This window comes from Leptidea sinapis, chromosome 17 (assembly GCF_905404315.1).
Source record: "Leptidea sinapis chromosome 17, ilLepSina1.1, whole genome shotgun sequence".
NCBI lineage: Eukaryota > Metazoa > Arthropoda > Insecta > Lepidoptera > Pieridae > Leptidea > Leptidea sinapis.
In genome coordinates this window covers 6,166,876-6,184,060 of record NC_066281.1, presented here as the reverse complement: position 1 = coordinate 6,184,060, position 17,185 = coordinate 6,166,876, and the positions used below count along the sequence as shown (strand labels likewise).

Sequence of the window (17,185 nt, the reverse complement as noted above, 5' to 3'; positions counted from 1 at the left end):
TATAGTATAGTATATTATATGAATAGATATTTAAATTTCACTTGCTGTAATTTGATTGTTATCTAAATATCGTACTTTGAACATTTTACTATTATATATATATTCGTAAAACTACAAATTACCTTAGTTCATAGTTACAGTGGTCGCACATTCTTGAGACGATGACAAGTGTTTTTGTGAAGGTATATTATTTACAAGTTTAGTGTGAGCCACGCAAATATTAATCTACCTTCAATATTGAAACAATTTTTAGTTTGTTTATTTTATGCCTAAGATTGGTTTATTTAAGTATAATTTATGTTTTTGTTAAATGTGTAAGCAGGTGCTTTCGCTAAATTCTTTTCATGCACATTTTTCCCAGATGTACCTATACTCGAAACAGATGTAGCTTATAGTTTCGATCGGACGTATAACAGTAATTTTGTAAACATCTCTCGTAAGTTGAAACAGAACATGACCGGATTGTATTCCTCCTGTAGTTCTAAAGCTGGCAAAAAAGAACTTATGTATGCCTCTTTGTCATATTTTCAATCTTGCCTAAGAATCTGGAGAATATCCGTCCCAATGGAAGTTGTCGAGGGTTACTCCAATAACAAAAAGCTCTGATAAATTAAAAGGAGTACCGGTCTATTGCTGTTGTTGTCTTCAAAATGACGCATTACTTTGACTTCCAGACAGCATTTGATAGGGTCAATAATTACGTATTGTTACAAAAACTCAGCGCCATTGGTTTTGCACCTAGTCTTCTCCATTTTATCGCGGAATACTTGCGTGGCCGTCAATAATATGTCCGGCTTGGCATGTTTGAATGCAACCTTAACCACACGCGATCTGGGGTTAGTCCAGCATCGAAATTTAAAGGCCGGCAACGCTCTTGTGATTCCTCTGGTGTTGCAGGAGAGTGTGGGCGGCGGTGACCACTTAACACCAGGTCACCCGTACACTCGTTTGTCCTCCTATTCCACAAAAAAAAATTGATACTGGGGCCTCTTCTGTTTCTTTTAATGATTAACAATCTTCCAGAGGTGCTTGGTAATTCACGGTGTTTCCTTTATGCCGATGACCTAAAACTCTTTAAATAGATCAAATCTGATTCAAATTGCATGGCACTCCAAAATGATGTCCAAGCTATGTTCCAGTGGAGTTTGAGGAACCGTATGGCACTTAATACGTCCAAATGCTATGCCATGACTTTCGATCGAAATTGGTGCCCAATAGAGTTTTTTTATAGAATAGGTGGCGATTCGATATCTCGATCAGAAACTAGACCTGGGTTGACACCCAGGTCTAATTAAGGTTAACTTTCATGATTATATTACCACTCTGGCAGGAATTTTTATAGGAGTTTTGAGGAATTCCGGGGATTTCACATCTGTACCAATCATACGGCTTTTATTTGTTCGCAGCAAGCTAGAAAAAGCAATCTGTGTGTGGAGTCCGCATGAAAGTACTTATGTACTCCTTCTCGAAAGGTCTCAGAGGTGATATAGATGCGCCGAGTTTGCATGATGAGCTATGTAGAAGCTATACCAGATAATTATTGTTCGAGGCTCAGGCATAGATTGTTCGCGAGTCCGGCACATTGTACTGTGGCTCGCACCAACTCACCTATACTGAGGTCTATATCTGCTCTGAACGCTCTTCTCGCAGCCAACCCTGCTTGTGATATATTTGCGGACAATTTTAACAGAGTGCTTGCGTTTTTATGAAAGGAATGGATGAACGGTATTTGGATATTTATTAATTGTTAGTAATTACAGTAAATTTTGTATTTATTCACTATTATTTGTGTAATTTGTTTAAATTGTTGGTATACAATTAGTAACTTGACTCTATGTATCAAATCAATAAAATAAAAAAATATGAAAAAATGCGTGCCTCGTGCTTTGACTGATCTGCAAAAAGAAATGCGTGTAGAGACTTAAATAAATAAATAAATTCTTTATTGCCATAAAAAAATATTACCATAATAAAATGCTAAGCGATGAAACGATAGTCAAAAGGAAAAGTATCAGCTTCACCTGACATGGATTCATGGATTTATGTTTCCATGCAGCGCTATTTTTCAGCCATCCCCTCCTCCGTAAAGTGTTGAGTGAGAGTGGATGTATTATGGCAACTTGTGTTGCCTTGTTGAATCGATACAGAAATGAAGGAATATTGGATCGAATTGTGACATGCGATGAATAGTGGATTCTTTGCGATAACCGTAAGCGAAAAATGCAAAGGTTGACCCCAGGTCAAACGCCGCAGTGTCCTAAAGCAAAGCTCACCAATAAAAATCACCACAGTTCTTCTTATCTTAAAGGCCTCAATGAACTTCCTATTAGATGGAAAATAATAGAAATGTATAGATAATAATGGTAATTATTTTGATCAAATATACATGTTAAATTAAAAAAATAAAAGAATTTAAATTTTTCACAAAAAATTCGGCAATTCCATACTTAAACCCCTAATACTAATGAAATGACAAAAGGAAAATTACGGTGTGAGTACATCGTAACAATACATTTGTTGTAAATTATTAATAGATGCTTACAAATAAATTCAAAGGTTCTTCTTAAAAACATCGTTCAAAACTTGTTAAATTTCTTTTCCGCAATTTATAAGAACCGCTATATTATCATATCGATTAATACTATACGGCCACATTCAAATAACTGCTTTCTTCTCGATTTCTCGAATCGAATTGTATAGTTATTATTATTCTAGTTATTAGCTATTACTAGTAATTCTATTAGTATTTCATGAACACACTGCGACTTAGTGAATAGCCCATGAAAATTGTACAATAAAGTGTATGCAGCGCTTTAAATATAGTTTACACCGCTACCGCTTGCAAGAGGAAAAAAGAAATAAAATAAAATAACTAAGTGCAAACACTAACTTTCAAAGAACGCTGTACATGTTTCAGGGCACCACACCACCATAAGCCAATGCAAGGCATGTGCAAAGGCTTGCTTCACCGATACAGCATACATAGTGCCTCCACAGCATACAGCCACACGACGTTCAACAGCATACGCTGCAAAACACGATGCTGCACGATTCTTCCGTAGATGCTGCACATCACGACAGGCAAAGCAGCTAATATCACCTACATTTGCTGTTTCGCCATCTAGCACCATGAGCCACAAAACAGACATACATAAAATCGTATTTCATAAAGTGCAATGAAATTCTAAAAGCCTTTCAGCTTATACTACTGGATATAACGAAGGCCTTTGGCACAAGGCGCTTCTCTCGAAACTTCCATCATTTGGGCTTCCCGAGAGCTTATGCAAGTGGACCTCCAGCTTGCTCACTGAGCGCAGCATACAAGTCGTTGTCGATGGTTATTGCTCGAACCCGAAGCCCGTGAACGCTGGAGTGCGCCAAGGCTGTGTGCTATCTCCCACACTGTTTCTTCTGCATATTAATGATAATATAGTCGGTTTACTGCAAGAACTCACTAAGTGCAAAAAATCATAAAGTAGAATAGACTAGAATAGAATAGAAACACTTTATTAACAATAAAAAGACACACCTCAATTTACAGTATAAATCTTAAAGTAATAAATTAAATTAAATGTTACAAATATTATTAAAATATAAACAAAAAAATTAAATAACTGTGCGGTGCGTGATTCCCTGCTAAAAGGAGCTGACTCAGTATATTGTTGGACAGTGCGGAAGACACCAACACAACACTGGTTTTCAGCAGCCCCTCGTGACATTTGGAGTAAACAGCTGTTGTAGTTTTCTTATTGTATTTTTTTTTCATGAGCATGTTGAAAATGTCTAGAGTTATAAAATATAATTTTAAATAAATCATTATATTTAATATTAAATTAAGTACCTACAGTTAATAACTGCGCGAACATCGTCTTGACGAGCTCTATAAAATGCAAAAACTCACGTATTTCTAGCTATTCTAATTTGGAAATTATTACGTATGCATAAAGTTGTTCATTAAAATTTTGGCACTTTGAATTCTATTAAAAATTACTTTGTAAACTTATATAAAAATCAAAGTAGTGAAATAATGAATAATTGCTTTTTTACAAAACTCGTTTATGTTATTTAGTGATTTTTTTTTCAAATATGACATACGAAAACACAGAACAGTTGAAACTGTTATGTGTACGAAAATCACTTTAGAATGAAACTTGGTTAAAAAGTCATTAACAACGCGTCATAACATATTATAAACAATAGATAGAGATGGCAATCAAATTAAACATAGTTTGTCAAAAAATAATAATTATTTTTTTATAATTGATACTAAATTAATTTTTATTCATATAATTCAGCAGTTAGTACCTTATAGTTAGGGCTTGATGACATTAACCACCCCCCAGTAATTATTTTCTATTTTCTAATGTAAAGAAAGACCTCCGAGGGTAAACATTTCCGAGTGACGAAGAGATGAAGGCGGCAGTTGACGAGCATTTTCAAGACAAAGATGGCGAATATTTTCCCACTGGGCTAAAAGCACTATATGGAAAATGTAAGAAATGTATTAAAATCAAAATCAAAATTAAACAATCAAAGTTCTTGCAGTAAACCGACGATTTATAATCTATATATATAAAAATGAATTGCTATTCATTAACTCGAGAACGGCTGGACCGATTTGGCTAATTTTGGTCTTGAATTATTTGTGGAAGTCCAGGGAAGGTTTAAAGGGTGAATAAATAGGAAAATGCTTGGAATGAAATAAAAACAACAAATTTGTTTTTCCTTTAATGTGTCCCTTGACGTTCAGAAAACAAATTGAGAGACTAGTTTCAAATGAATAATTAAATAGAATTTCTACATTTCTTTCTCAGGAGGTAAAAATAAACTTACCTAAACTTAATTTTAGCTAAGCAAGTGACATTTCAGGTTGTGTGCTCTTTTTACACGCTTTTTATTAGCTTCACCTGTATGTATGTTTGTTTGTAACCGACTCATTTGGGCGCGATTTTCACCCACCTTAAACGGCAAGATTTCGTTCAAACAATTTTATTTCCAGAGAGAGAGAATTTACTGACGCAGCGGTTTGACATTTATGCTGTTAAACAATTTCATAAAGACAACAGGGTGCACATTTTACGAAATAATTCTTGATGTTATGATATATTATTGACAAATTCATAAAAAACATTATTTTATTTATTATATTATACAGAACAAAGTCTGTCGGGTCAGCTAGTATAACATATTTAAGTACCTGTTAAAAATTCCTAATATTAATTATTATTTATGTTTACTTCAATAGCGCGTAAATATTACATGCACAAACTCTTTTGTTAGAAGAAGGTCTTGGTTATTTGATTTCGTTGTGGTTTTCTCTAAATAAAAAGGCCTAATAAGTTCTAGTTATAATATAATTGTTTTAGGTATTAGTTTCCATCATCAATAGTCATGGGGACAGACATGTCAGGCTCGTAATGCATATCGAGTGTTCGCGTGCGCAGAATTTCCTTGTACAGATACGCGGACTTTCGGGGAGTCCTAGTGCGCTCAGGACTATTGTAGTCAACCTCGTACAGACGAAACCTATCACTGTAAATATAAATAATATGATTAAATCATTGATTATTGTGGGGAAAGAAGAATACAATAATCGAAAAGTAAATAGATATCATTGCCCCATAGTCTAGAATTAATATAATCTGCAATATTTTATCCATTAAACTAATTATAATTTACATGAATTGACATATTTCATTAAATTTTATAATTAAGTTTCCCAATAGCCTTAAAATATAACAACCATATTGGCCAAACGAGCGTACGGGTCACCTGGTGTTAAATGATCACGGCCGCCCACATTTTTGCCACACGAGAGGAATCACAGGAGTGTTCCACGCAAATCACTGGCTTTTAGGGAAGCTTTACGCGCTTTTTTTGAAAGTACCTATGTCGTATAGTCCCGGAAACACCGCACAAGGATTATCCTCATTAGGACACCGCTCATTTCACAGTCTTGTAGTACGTGGAAGAAAGTTACATACAATCTTGTGTTCAAAAGTATTTTGATGATTGTTTACTTCTGTTATGTTAAGGATGGATGGAAGGATTCAAAATAATGTTCTCTTCTTCTTCTTCTTCATACGGGCGCTTTCCGCAACTCGACGTCATATGCGCCTATTTTGCGTGCGAGTGTAGTAGAGGCTACTCCAAGAAGTCACCCTACCTCTTAACTTTGCCCTGTAGTTTGCCACCTCACTGCTTTCCAGCAGAACGTGAGCGGCTGTTTCCTCTGCCCCCAGGCAACCTCTGCATAGAGGGCTGTCCGTGACACCTATATTAAAGAGATGCCTGTTAAAATTGCCGTGACCTGTGGCCGCACATAATATTAATCTTAGTCGACATCGATTAAGTTGTAAGATTTCCCTGGTAAAACGCAAGTCGGCGCAAGGTAAAGCTGCTTTGGCTTGCCTGCACTCCTCAAGGCTATCCCAGTATTGTTGATGTAGTGCTTTTATCTAAGTTGTTTGTTGATTTAAGTGGTTCCTGAACCAACTATGTTGCAGAGGCAGGAAAGGCTCTGGTCCAACCGGTTGGGTCTCAGAACCCCTTCTAGCTAGTTGGTCTGCCGCCTCGTTGCCCCTGACCCCACTGTGACCTTTGATCCACTGAAGTGTTAGGTTGTTGTTTTTACCAGCCACCTTATTTAATGCTGAGTGGCATTCAAGTAATAGGCTGGAAGTGATTATCTTACCTTGAAGGGATTGTAATACCAATTTGCTATCAGAGAGTATTCTAATGGAGTGATCTTGAACCTCTCTGGCCAAGATGGCATTGGCAGCTAGCAAAATCCCCATGCATTCAGCCTGGTATACAGTGTTAAGCTTACCCAAGGGCTCGGATATGCTGATATTTAGATCTTCCGAGAAGACTCCCGTACCTGTGCCTGAATACGTCTTCGAACCATCTATGTAGAGGTCGAGCTCATGATGTGTAAGGACACTGTCGTTCCTTTCCTCGAGCTTCTGTATTTTTTATCAAAAATGAAAGTCCGCTCTATTTTATCACTAGCTGCTTCCACAAGTGGCATAGCTGACCATGCTTCTGAAAGTATGCTAAGATGTCTTACTTTGTCAATTCTCTGTGTTTTCAGATGTTTTAATCTTAGCGCAGCCATTGCCGCTTCTTTATATATGAATAAGTGTAGCGGAGAGATGCTCAGGGCTATTTCTAAGGCGGCGGTAGGGGTTGTTCTCACGAATCCCGTCACCGCACAGCATGCTTGCCTTTGAAATTTTTGTAATTTGGCGATGCAAGTTGTAAGTCTGGTCCTGGTCCACCACACTACACAGCCATAAGTGAGCATTGGTCTCACCGATGCTGTGTAAAGCCATAAGGTGAGCTTTTGTTGGAGACCCCATCGCTTGTCAATCATCTTGCGGCATTGCCATAAGGTGATAATCGCGGAGTTGATTTTGTATTCTAGGTGGCTGCTCTAGTTCAGTTTGCTGTCTAGAATCTCTTTTGATAACTGAAGTCTTGTATTGAAGATAGTGGGCGGTCTGTGGTTCCCTACCAATCTTTTGTTAGAGAAGAGTACTACCTGTGTTTTTTGTGGGTTTACAGAGAGCTCATGGTCTTTACACCATTCTTCGACAAGTCGAAGAGCTGCTTGTAACATGGTATGTGATACATACCATGCTGGCATTATTGCCTGTGTTTAAAATGGTGATGTCATCGGCATATCCTATTGTGTAAAAGTATTGGTTGTTCAGTTTGGAGATCAGGTCGTTCACTATTAAGTACCACAGAAGCGGAGAGAGAACACCTCCCTGCGGACAGCCGCGGGCTACAAGGGCGCCTTTCGTGTCTTCCCCTGTTACCCTTATTGCTTAACATATTAATTATCCAGTCAATAAGCAGGGTCTGTACTCCGTGTCTGCCAAGTGCTATGTTGATACTGGTGAAGTTGGTCTTGTCAAAGGCTCCCTCTATATCTATGAAGCAACCTAGACAGACTAATTTATTTTGTAAGGCATGTTAAATTTTTCCTACTACCTGGTGAAGAGTGGATTCCGTTGATCTGCCTTGGCAGTAGGCATGCTGATGCCTGTGTATGGGTGTGTTACGTAACGCATTATCTCTCAGGTGTCTGTCACATATTCTCTCTAAAATCTTGAGGAGAAAAGACGACAGACTGATAGGTCTAAACGATTTAGGATTAGTGTAATTACTCTTACCTTGCTTGGGTGTGAAGATGACCCTAACGCCGCCAGGCAAGGGGAGTGTATTTAAAGGCCAGACAGGCCTGATATATGTCAGTTTGTACATCAACTTATCTCCTCCCCACAGTAGCATTGCAGGAAAGACGCCATCTGTGCCCGCTGTCTTGAAAGGCTGGAAGCTGTCCACCGCCCATTTCACCTTGTTGTAGGTGACGATCTCATAGGCGGTTTGCCAGCAGTTTTCTGTAACCAAGCTGTTAGGTATCGTCCAAATTGGTTCTTGTATTATTTTACAGTCAGGAAAGTGTGTTTCTAGCAGTACCGTATAAGTCTCCTCCAGGCTTAGGGTCAGTGTGCCATCGGCGTTCCTCAGATTTCCGACAACGCAAGGACCCTGTTTGGCCAGTACCTTCCTAATGCGGTTTGCTTGTGGAGTGGAATTAATGTCTTCACAGAATTTTCTCCATGAGTGAGACTTCCAAAATCTAATGCGTTTTTTATACAGACTTTTCTTCTCCTTATGGGCATCCCAGTCTACATCAGCGCCTGTATTCATTGCTCTATTGAAGGCTTTCCTTACTTTTGTTCGTAGCTTTTTAAGTTCTGTACCCCACCAGCCCTTGACCATGGCCCATGACCCCAGTAACCGGTGTTACCAGAGGACAGGCTTTATGGAAGCAGTTTATTAAGGTGCTGTTTAAGTTACTTACCTGTTGATCAATTGTTTCTATGCTGTCTAACCTAGTGGTAGGCGGCTGTTTTCCCAGCTCTAGTTCTACTAGAGATCTATAGAGCCTCTGGTCAGTCTTCCTCGGGTACCTCGGTTGTTCGGGGTTACTGGTAATTTTTAAATCGTATCGAATCCACTTGTGATCAGAGCATGATGCCTCTGATGAGACATGCCAACCTGCTATTAGATCAGCAGCTCTGGGGGTTGCCAGTGTCAAGTCAATTATTGTTTTGCACCGCCTACCCACAAATGTGGGCTCGTTACCTTTGTTTAATATATCTAAATTAGTATTAATTATATAATATTTATGTAACATCAATCTAACATGTTTATGCAAATAAAAACTTTGACTTTGACTTTGAAGGCATACGTGTCGTCTACCTCCACGTTGCCTCGGACAACGGAACGACCACTCGCATTGTTTGCGCTAAGTCGAAAGTGGCGCCCTCGACGCCACACACCATCGCACGGTTGGAACTTTGTTCTATCGTGTTACTCTCGAAATTAATGCGTGCCGTTTTAAATAATTACGATGCCCGCCTTAATATGAATGTTTACGCTTTTACGGACTCTAAAGTCACGCTTTATTGGATAAAGAGCTCGCCTCACCGCCTCATCGTTAAATACGGGTAACATTGGTCAACTAATTAATATATTTAAAGTATTTTTATTAGTGTGTCACGTGTAGTAAATTTACCTTCCTAGTCAAATCTTTGATGAGGCGCATGAGGTTTGGATTGTCAGCAGGAGAGGCAGTAACAGAGGGAATTATTGCTGAAGGGGAAGGTGAGGTTTGTTGAGAGGGAGATCGACATAAGCCATTAATATTCTCTGCACCTCAAGTGGCAGACTCCGCATTCACAATTCCCGGGTGTGTGACGGGGCGCGGTCAGTCGCGGTCACCGAGGAAACACGACTGTTGCTGTGCAGCGCCTGCGCCGGCTGACAGTCGCCGTTCAACTCCCGTCCGAAATGAAGCGAAGTATGATGTCGCGAGTTACAAATACGACACACTAGATTCGAGTTACAACGCCAAACCTTGTGATTAACGCTCAAACAGTTGATGCAAACATTATGTTCCTTTGCCGCTCGAAAACGTTCCTTCGGTAGCATCCTAGCGAACGCACTACACTTATAAAGATGTTGATGCACAACGTTTGTGGAAAGGCACCTGTTACTATTGTTACTTGCTACGTTACCGTCACTAACTACATAAGTCTGATAATTTGGCGGAGGCGGGGCGCGGGGCGCTTCCGTGTGCAGCGTAGCACATGTACTAGTGCGCGGGGCTGGGGGAGGCGCGTCAGTGACACGCTGAAATATTTTACATTGATTTTTAATATACACAACCAAATTGTCAAACGTGGGTGTCGCCTTGGGGTCGCTTTGACACTCGAAGGCGCAGACCGTTCCCGAGTCGAGTTTCTTAAGCGCGATATGTAAAATGAACAAATCCATTAAATCCGGTAACTTCAAATTTTTGCGAAAGCGTTTGCGATGGGTTTGAAATCTAATATTTGATTCATATAAGCGGAGGCGAACATTCTTTTATCTTCGTATTTATCGACGAGCGTTTGAAATATTAATTTATAATTTTCTGCGCAAGGCGTTATGCCCGCGCAGGCGATTCGCGCATTACCGGTAATTTTAGCTAACAAATAATATGACTTCTCAGACTCCGTAAGTGAGAAATTTTCGTGTATCGTCGATTTAAAATTCGCGTAAAATAGGGGCCACGAACAGACCTAGCCGTCAAAGGGGGTGATCCTGATCGGCGGTAAGGAAGGTTGACCTCGACGAGGTACATCACGATTTTTGCTTGCTTCCGCGGGTCTCTTGTCGTCGTCATAACGTGCGCCGAGTCGTTTGAGGCGACAGTATATCTGTTCGAATGAGATCAAACTCTTATAATTCGGGCTCGCGGTAGCCTCCACTTCGAGCAGGCGTCTATTATAAGAATCGACTGAGGTCTGAAATTCCGTGCGAACTACCTCAATGTTCGCACACGCATCCAAAAATGCATCCACGGTCTCCCTGTCGCTCGGTACAACGGTCTTAGACAATTCGTGACAATAATGCAAATATTCAAACATGGCTTCTCGCTTCGCCTTTAACAAGGCGAGTTCGGGGTCCTCAAAATTCTCCATATTAATGATGGACCGCGAAACACTAAATAAGAGTAATCACAATGCAAAAGAAAGCGACACGGGCGGCAATCTAACGATAGTAATGTAGCCAATACTCGATTTTACTAATTTGGTTAGGTATGGCGGACAACGAGTGACGAACAGCAATGGCGGACAAAGCATAAGCAAAGTTATCACAATGAAATAACAAGCGAGACAAGAACTATTAATTATAGGTACGACGCAATTAATAATATGGCGATGGCGGGTGAGATAACGCGTGGTTTTTACAATATTATTTAATACGATATTCTATATTACGAACTTAGTGGCTAATATAATATTATAATTTATAAGGGAGGGTACACATCCGCGATCCGAAGGACCACTAAAGAAATGGACTCGCCACTTCTTTAAGAGCGTTGTAAATTATGTTACTTGTATTTAAAATTTAATAAAAATTAATAATGTGAGAACAGGAAAAGGAAGTTTGAGGGGTACCCGTCGTAACGTTGCGGTGACGCCAGGGCGTAGCTGCTTTCTGCCGTTTAACCTGGCCTTGACTGCCACTCCAAGGAGGTGATGTAGACTTTAGCGGAAATCTTGCCGCGGCACTACACAATGATCTGCGGGCCCGCGATCCCTTCCACTTACTTCTCGTGTGGGTTTTATTAGCCCGATACTGATTCCGGCACTGAAGCGGTGAAATGAAAAGATAGACACTTATTAATATAGGTATTTATTACTATTGTTGCCTGGTTCGCAATTCGCGACTGACTGACCACTGGCGACGTCCAGCGTTCCTCGCGTCTTTGGGTCGACTCGTGCGTCGATCTTCTTCGGCCGCAGCTACAATTGGTGGATTCGCAGGGGGGTAAGGGATGAGGGAGGGATAGGGAAGGTATCTTGGACTACGGAAGATTCTCGAATGTTTTGTTCGCGTTTATTTAACTATATGGCGCTACCACATATATATGTACTAAAAATGAGTTTTACTCGTTTGAGTACTCTAGTGGAGTGGAGCAAGCAAATTTCTTCCTCAACAGGAAACAGATTATCTTTCATATCAATAGCAAAATTGTGGAGTACAGCACATACCACAATTATCATGTTTTACTGTGTATATTTCCATATATATTTGTGGTTGGTGTATTCTCTGAAAAAAAGTATATCTTTGTTTTGACCTGCGTTCTCGAAATATTCTGCAATAATGAGCACAAACATGCCACATTATCACTATGTTCATGATGTTTAAGTCTAAATCACAAACTACACACATTATCTGGTTTGTTTTGGTTATCATTTACTTATGTTTTTTACAAAGTAAGAAGTTATCCATAGCGACGTCTATTAGGTTGCCAAGATGACTCCAGCAATCAGTATCTCCAAATCTTCTGAATCAATTAATTCTATCAGATTCATGTCCATTATTATAGAACTTTTACACAGTAACTTAGTAGTACTAGTAACCTCAAAATAAAATTCAATGAAGTTTGACGTATGTCAAAAAGTTAGACCTTCGTTTAAAGGTCTCAGTGGTTTAACATTAGTACCAAAGGTATGTATGTATGGTTTAGTCTTAAAACTCGTTTTGTAATAACAATCAACTTAATCCATGGTCTAAAGCAGTTTTATACCCAGTACTATCTTTAGTCTTGTAATAAGTCGGATAGTGAATATATATAACACTAGCTGACCCGGCAAACGTTGTTTTGCCATACAAATTATTTTTAGAGTTAGACAGTTTCTTGGACATTGCAACAATACTTTACTGTTCTAAAAATAAAGAAAATTTTCCGAAGTAAACGTAGCCTAAGATACTCCTTTTTAAATCAACTACCTGCCAATAAAAGTCCCGTCAAAATCAGTACAACCATTTCAGAGATTAGCCGGAACAAACAGACCAACAAAAATTGTAAAAAAAAAAATTTGGTGTATGTGCCGTATATAATATACATGTACATGTAGGAAAAAATGGTTATTCATTTTATATAAATGGGATTGGAGTGTCTGTTGATAATATTATTAAAAGACACTCCAATTTTATTTATATGTACCTATAGATAGTAACGCGAGACCTCATATAGCACGAGAAACCATTTTAACTCTACAGGAAATGCAACTAAAAAGTGCTTGCTCCAAAGGATTACCATTTTTTTCGTGATTTGGACAATTTTCTAAATGATAAAAAATTTTCTTCTCGGGAGGAGGGAAATTCTCTTCTCTTTCACACAGTTTTTCGAATCTAGATCACCACAATTCTATCACAAAGGCAAAAATGATCATCCTATTAGATAGTAACAATGTATAGACAATAATGGTAATGATTTTGATTAAATAATATAATGTGTTTTCTTTCTCCGATTTTCATTAAGTAGGTACATTTTGCTAGTCTAAAACTTTATTATAGTACAAATATGTAAAAATTCAATTGATTAACATGCGAAGTAAACAAATATAATAAAAAACAATGTAATTATGTTACTGTAGATTAAACTCAAGAGCATATTTTAAAATAATAATATCTATAACATTTTGTTAAGACAGGTAAGAGTGTATTATCCAATCAGTGACTTAAATGATAATACTATATCGCACCTTTATTCAAAAACTGAATTAACTCAAAACTTACGTTTTTCGAGTTTTCAACATAAACCGAAATAAACTCGTCAGAAGAATAAGTACAGTCCAACAGCCGACTCTTAGCGACGAAAATGAAGGAGTACGAAAATCGTATTTCGATTTTTGATTGATGCGCGCTAATAATTCGATACCGGTAAAGTGAGCGAATTAGTAATGCGTCGGCGTTCTTCGAGTTGCGACGTTAAAGTAACTATACGAAAGTGGAATAAACCACAATAATTCGTTATTTTAGTATCAGATTATTATTTAATATGCTTTATTTTATTCAAAAACCGCTTCTATTCAGACATATTTCAGTTTATTAGAAAAGTGAATGTAATTTTTATCGGCAACATTATGACTTAATTTAGTTTTGTATAAATGATGTTGTATGATATACGACAGCATTCGGAATTAATGCAGTATAATATTAGATTATTGAAACAAAATATAAGTAATTACGTTTTATTTCAGTTTTGTACTACAGATTATCAAAAAAGTTATTATTTTTATGTTTATTACTGTTTACTTTTAAATTTATTGGACACATTTCTCGTTTTTTCAAAATTATTTCACTATATCCATAGAAATGACTAACCTGATATTACGGTTTTATAATTTTACTCTACACAGCCTAATAAAAGTCGAGTGTCAATTTATGAAAGGGACATTTCCGTGCCTGAGAAGGAAGAAAAGTGAATGACTTTGGAGGCAGAAAATAAACATGAAGCATTATAGATGCTCATCAATCTTTACGTTCATCATCATCAAATTCATCTAGCTCTATCCTCGTCTGACTCATCGTCATCAAGTTCTGAATCGGATTGCGGCCGTTTTCAATAACCTATCAATCCTTAGTTTAACTTACTAAAGATAGACAAATCTATCCTTTTACGCTTACTTACATTTCAATAACCTATTGACATAAAGCATTGGACTATAACTATATTCGACATAACTATGGATTGATAAGTTTTTGTCATTAAACGGTGACAGCAACGTATCCGTAACTAGAGATACGTTATTGAAAACGGCCGTTAGGCAAATAAGTAAAACAAAGACCGATAGTAAATGAGAGTGTAGTTGATGTACAGCCTCGATGCAAATATACGAACGCTGAAAGACTGAGATATAACAACAAAGCTTTGACTTTGTAAGACTTTTATAAGGCAACTTTGGGTCATGAAATCATGGAGCATATTAGTTTTATTCCCAAGGTCCCAATTCCTTTACTTACAACGAAAGAATTTATAGAAGGTAACAAGACTATTAACGATTTATAGATAATGATTTTGAAATAGACCGAGGAAAAGAGAATAAATCAGCAGGTACATAATATAACTACTATAAAATGTTAACAAATGAATTGAATCTGTCCTTTTATTGTAATGATAATCAAAAAATAGTTATGGTAGAGAAATATTTAAAACATATAGAAATGAGACACAACAGTAGGGTCGAGAATAATCGCAAATGGTAGATAATATGAGAGTTAACACAGTTAGTGTATGATTTAGAGACAGGTTTGCAATACCCAAAAGGTAACAACGTAACCTTTTACTATAACTCTAAACTTAATTGATATAATTTAATCGTTACTGATAATTAACGCCGAAGGAATCTTAAGTAGCCTACAAAAAATTCTATTTTTGGACTGAGAGTGATGCAAAACGTGGTTCGGTTGAAATCGATCTATTTCTATTTTAATTTTAATTTAAAATTTTAATTTCTATAATTCTGTTATTAATGGTCATATCTGAAAGATGATGATGTAAAGAAGGTGATTTTATATTGAGACATTTACTTTTCTATAAATGTTGTGCAAACATTAAATATTAGGAGCGCTATGCATAAATTTTTAAAAAAGGTCACACGCAAAATGAGGCCGATAGCGTTCACAGCCTCATCGTGAAAGAAATAAAGAACAGGCTCAAAATACATACCTGACTAGTATTTTTGCGTTGATTTAGAATGCCAAAAAGTCCTCAATTAATGGTGCAGGAGAGATGAATTATCAGTAATTTTATGATTTGAAAACATTACAAGAAATTATTTGGATTAGAATAGAAATTAATTGAAGAATTAAATTGGGATGAAATGAAAGTCTTAAAAATAACTGAAGAAAATCCTACCCTATGTTTCTACAAGACATACACGAATAAAGACTTCAAGGTGGTTAACGTAAGAAATAAAATAAAAGTAAGGAACGGCACTTCAAGTCAAGCCTATTTCAATAAACAAGAAATAAGTGAGAACAAGAAGAAAGACTTGAGGGAGTCTTAAAATAATATAATATTATAAATATAATTTTTATAATGTTATCCTTTAAACTAGGTGATAAATAAATTTGAATTTTAGAGTTATAATAAAACCGAAAAAATATTTTAGTATGGAAGACTGAACGATTTAAAAAAAAACATTTTTGTTAATTAAACTACTTACAAGATTTTAGTTTTCCTTTTGGTTGGTATTTATATAAATGATTATTATTTATATAAATACTTTACATTTATTATTTATATAAATACCTTACTTCTTTGCTATAATTATTCATGACTTAACTAACTAAAATTAATAATTATTGTATTATAATTTACAGAGTACTAAGAAGTACTTTACCAGTGGGAGGCTCCTTTGCACAGGATGCCGGCTAGATTATGGGTACCACAACGGCGCCTATTTCTGCCGTGAAGCAGTGACGTGTAAACATTACTGTGTTTCGGTCTGAAGGGCGAGTAGCTAGTGAAATTACTGGGCAAATGAGACTTAACATCTTATGTCTCAAGGTGACGAGCGCAATTGTAGTGCCACGAAGAATTTTTGGGTTTTTCAAGAATCCTGAACGGCACTGCATTGTTATGGGAAGGGCGTATCAATCAGCTGATCGTCCTGCTCGTCTCGTCCCTTATTTTCATAAAAAAAGTATTTCGAGTACCTCAAATATAACCACAAGAAATAATTTTGATTGTTGTTAAAGCTGATATACCTAACAGTGTTATCAGTAGTGTTACCTATTTTCAATAAGGAAACGGAAAAATATTTCTGTATTTTCTTAAAAAGAATACCTGTAAAATTTATGCATATTTCTGAAAACCGCAATGAAACTAAATATTTCACTTATTACAAAAATAATTTTAATTTATAACTGCAATATTTATAATTATTCCGTTTTCATCAATCTTACTTCATCACATATTTTAGCATAAAGTGAAATAAGTTGGAACTTTACTTAAATATTTTTTTGGTGTATTTTTTATCAAAATATAGTAATTTCTACCATAATCTAACACAAAAATAATTAAGCGACACACATCTATTTTTGTATGTGACCGAAATAATCTATTTATTTTTTTATGATTTTTTTGAACTCATCAATATAAACATGTAATTCTGAGATACTTCAGTTTATGATTAAAGGTGCGATATTGTAAAAGTCATATTTTGATTATGTTTTCCGACTGATACTGTCTATCAATGATTGATTATTTCCTCAACTACGAGTATATATAATACAACACAACGATTTTGTAAACCAAAGACAA

The 17,185-nt window shown here is 36.8% G+C and overlaps 1 long non-coding RNA gene across 1 annotated transcript; it reads right to left on the bottom strand.

Annotated features, from left to right (window-relative positions):
• Positions 1-5,395: 5,395 nt before the first annotated feature.
• On the bottom strand, positions 5,396-8,976 carry LOC126969286 (uncharacterized). Its single transcript, XR_007730365.1, has 4 exons — positions 8,876-8,976; positions 8,181-8,408; positions 6,167-6,274; positions 5,396-5,532 (listed from the first exon to the last, which is right to left on the bottom strand). It is a non-coding gene; the product is annotated as an uncharacterized LOC126969286 (long non-coding RNA).
• Between the last annotated feature and the right edge of the window lie 8,209 nt (positions 8,977-17,185).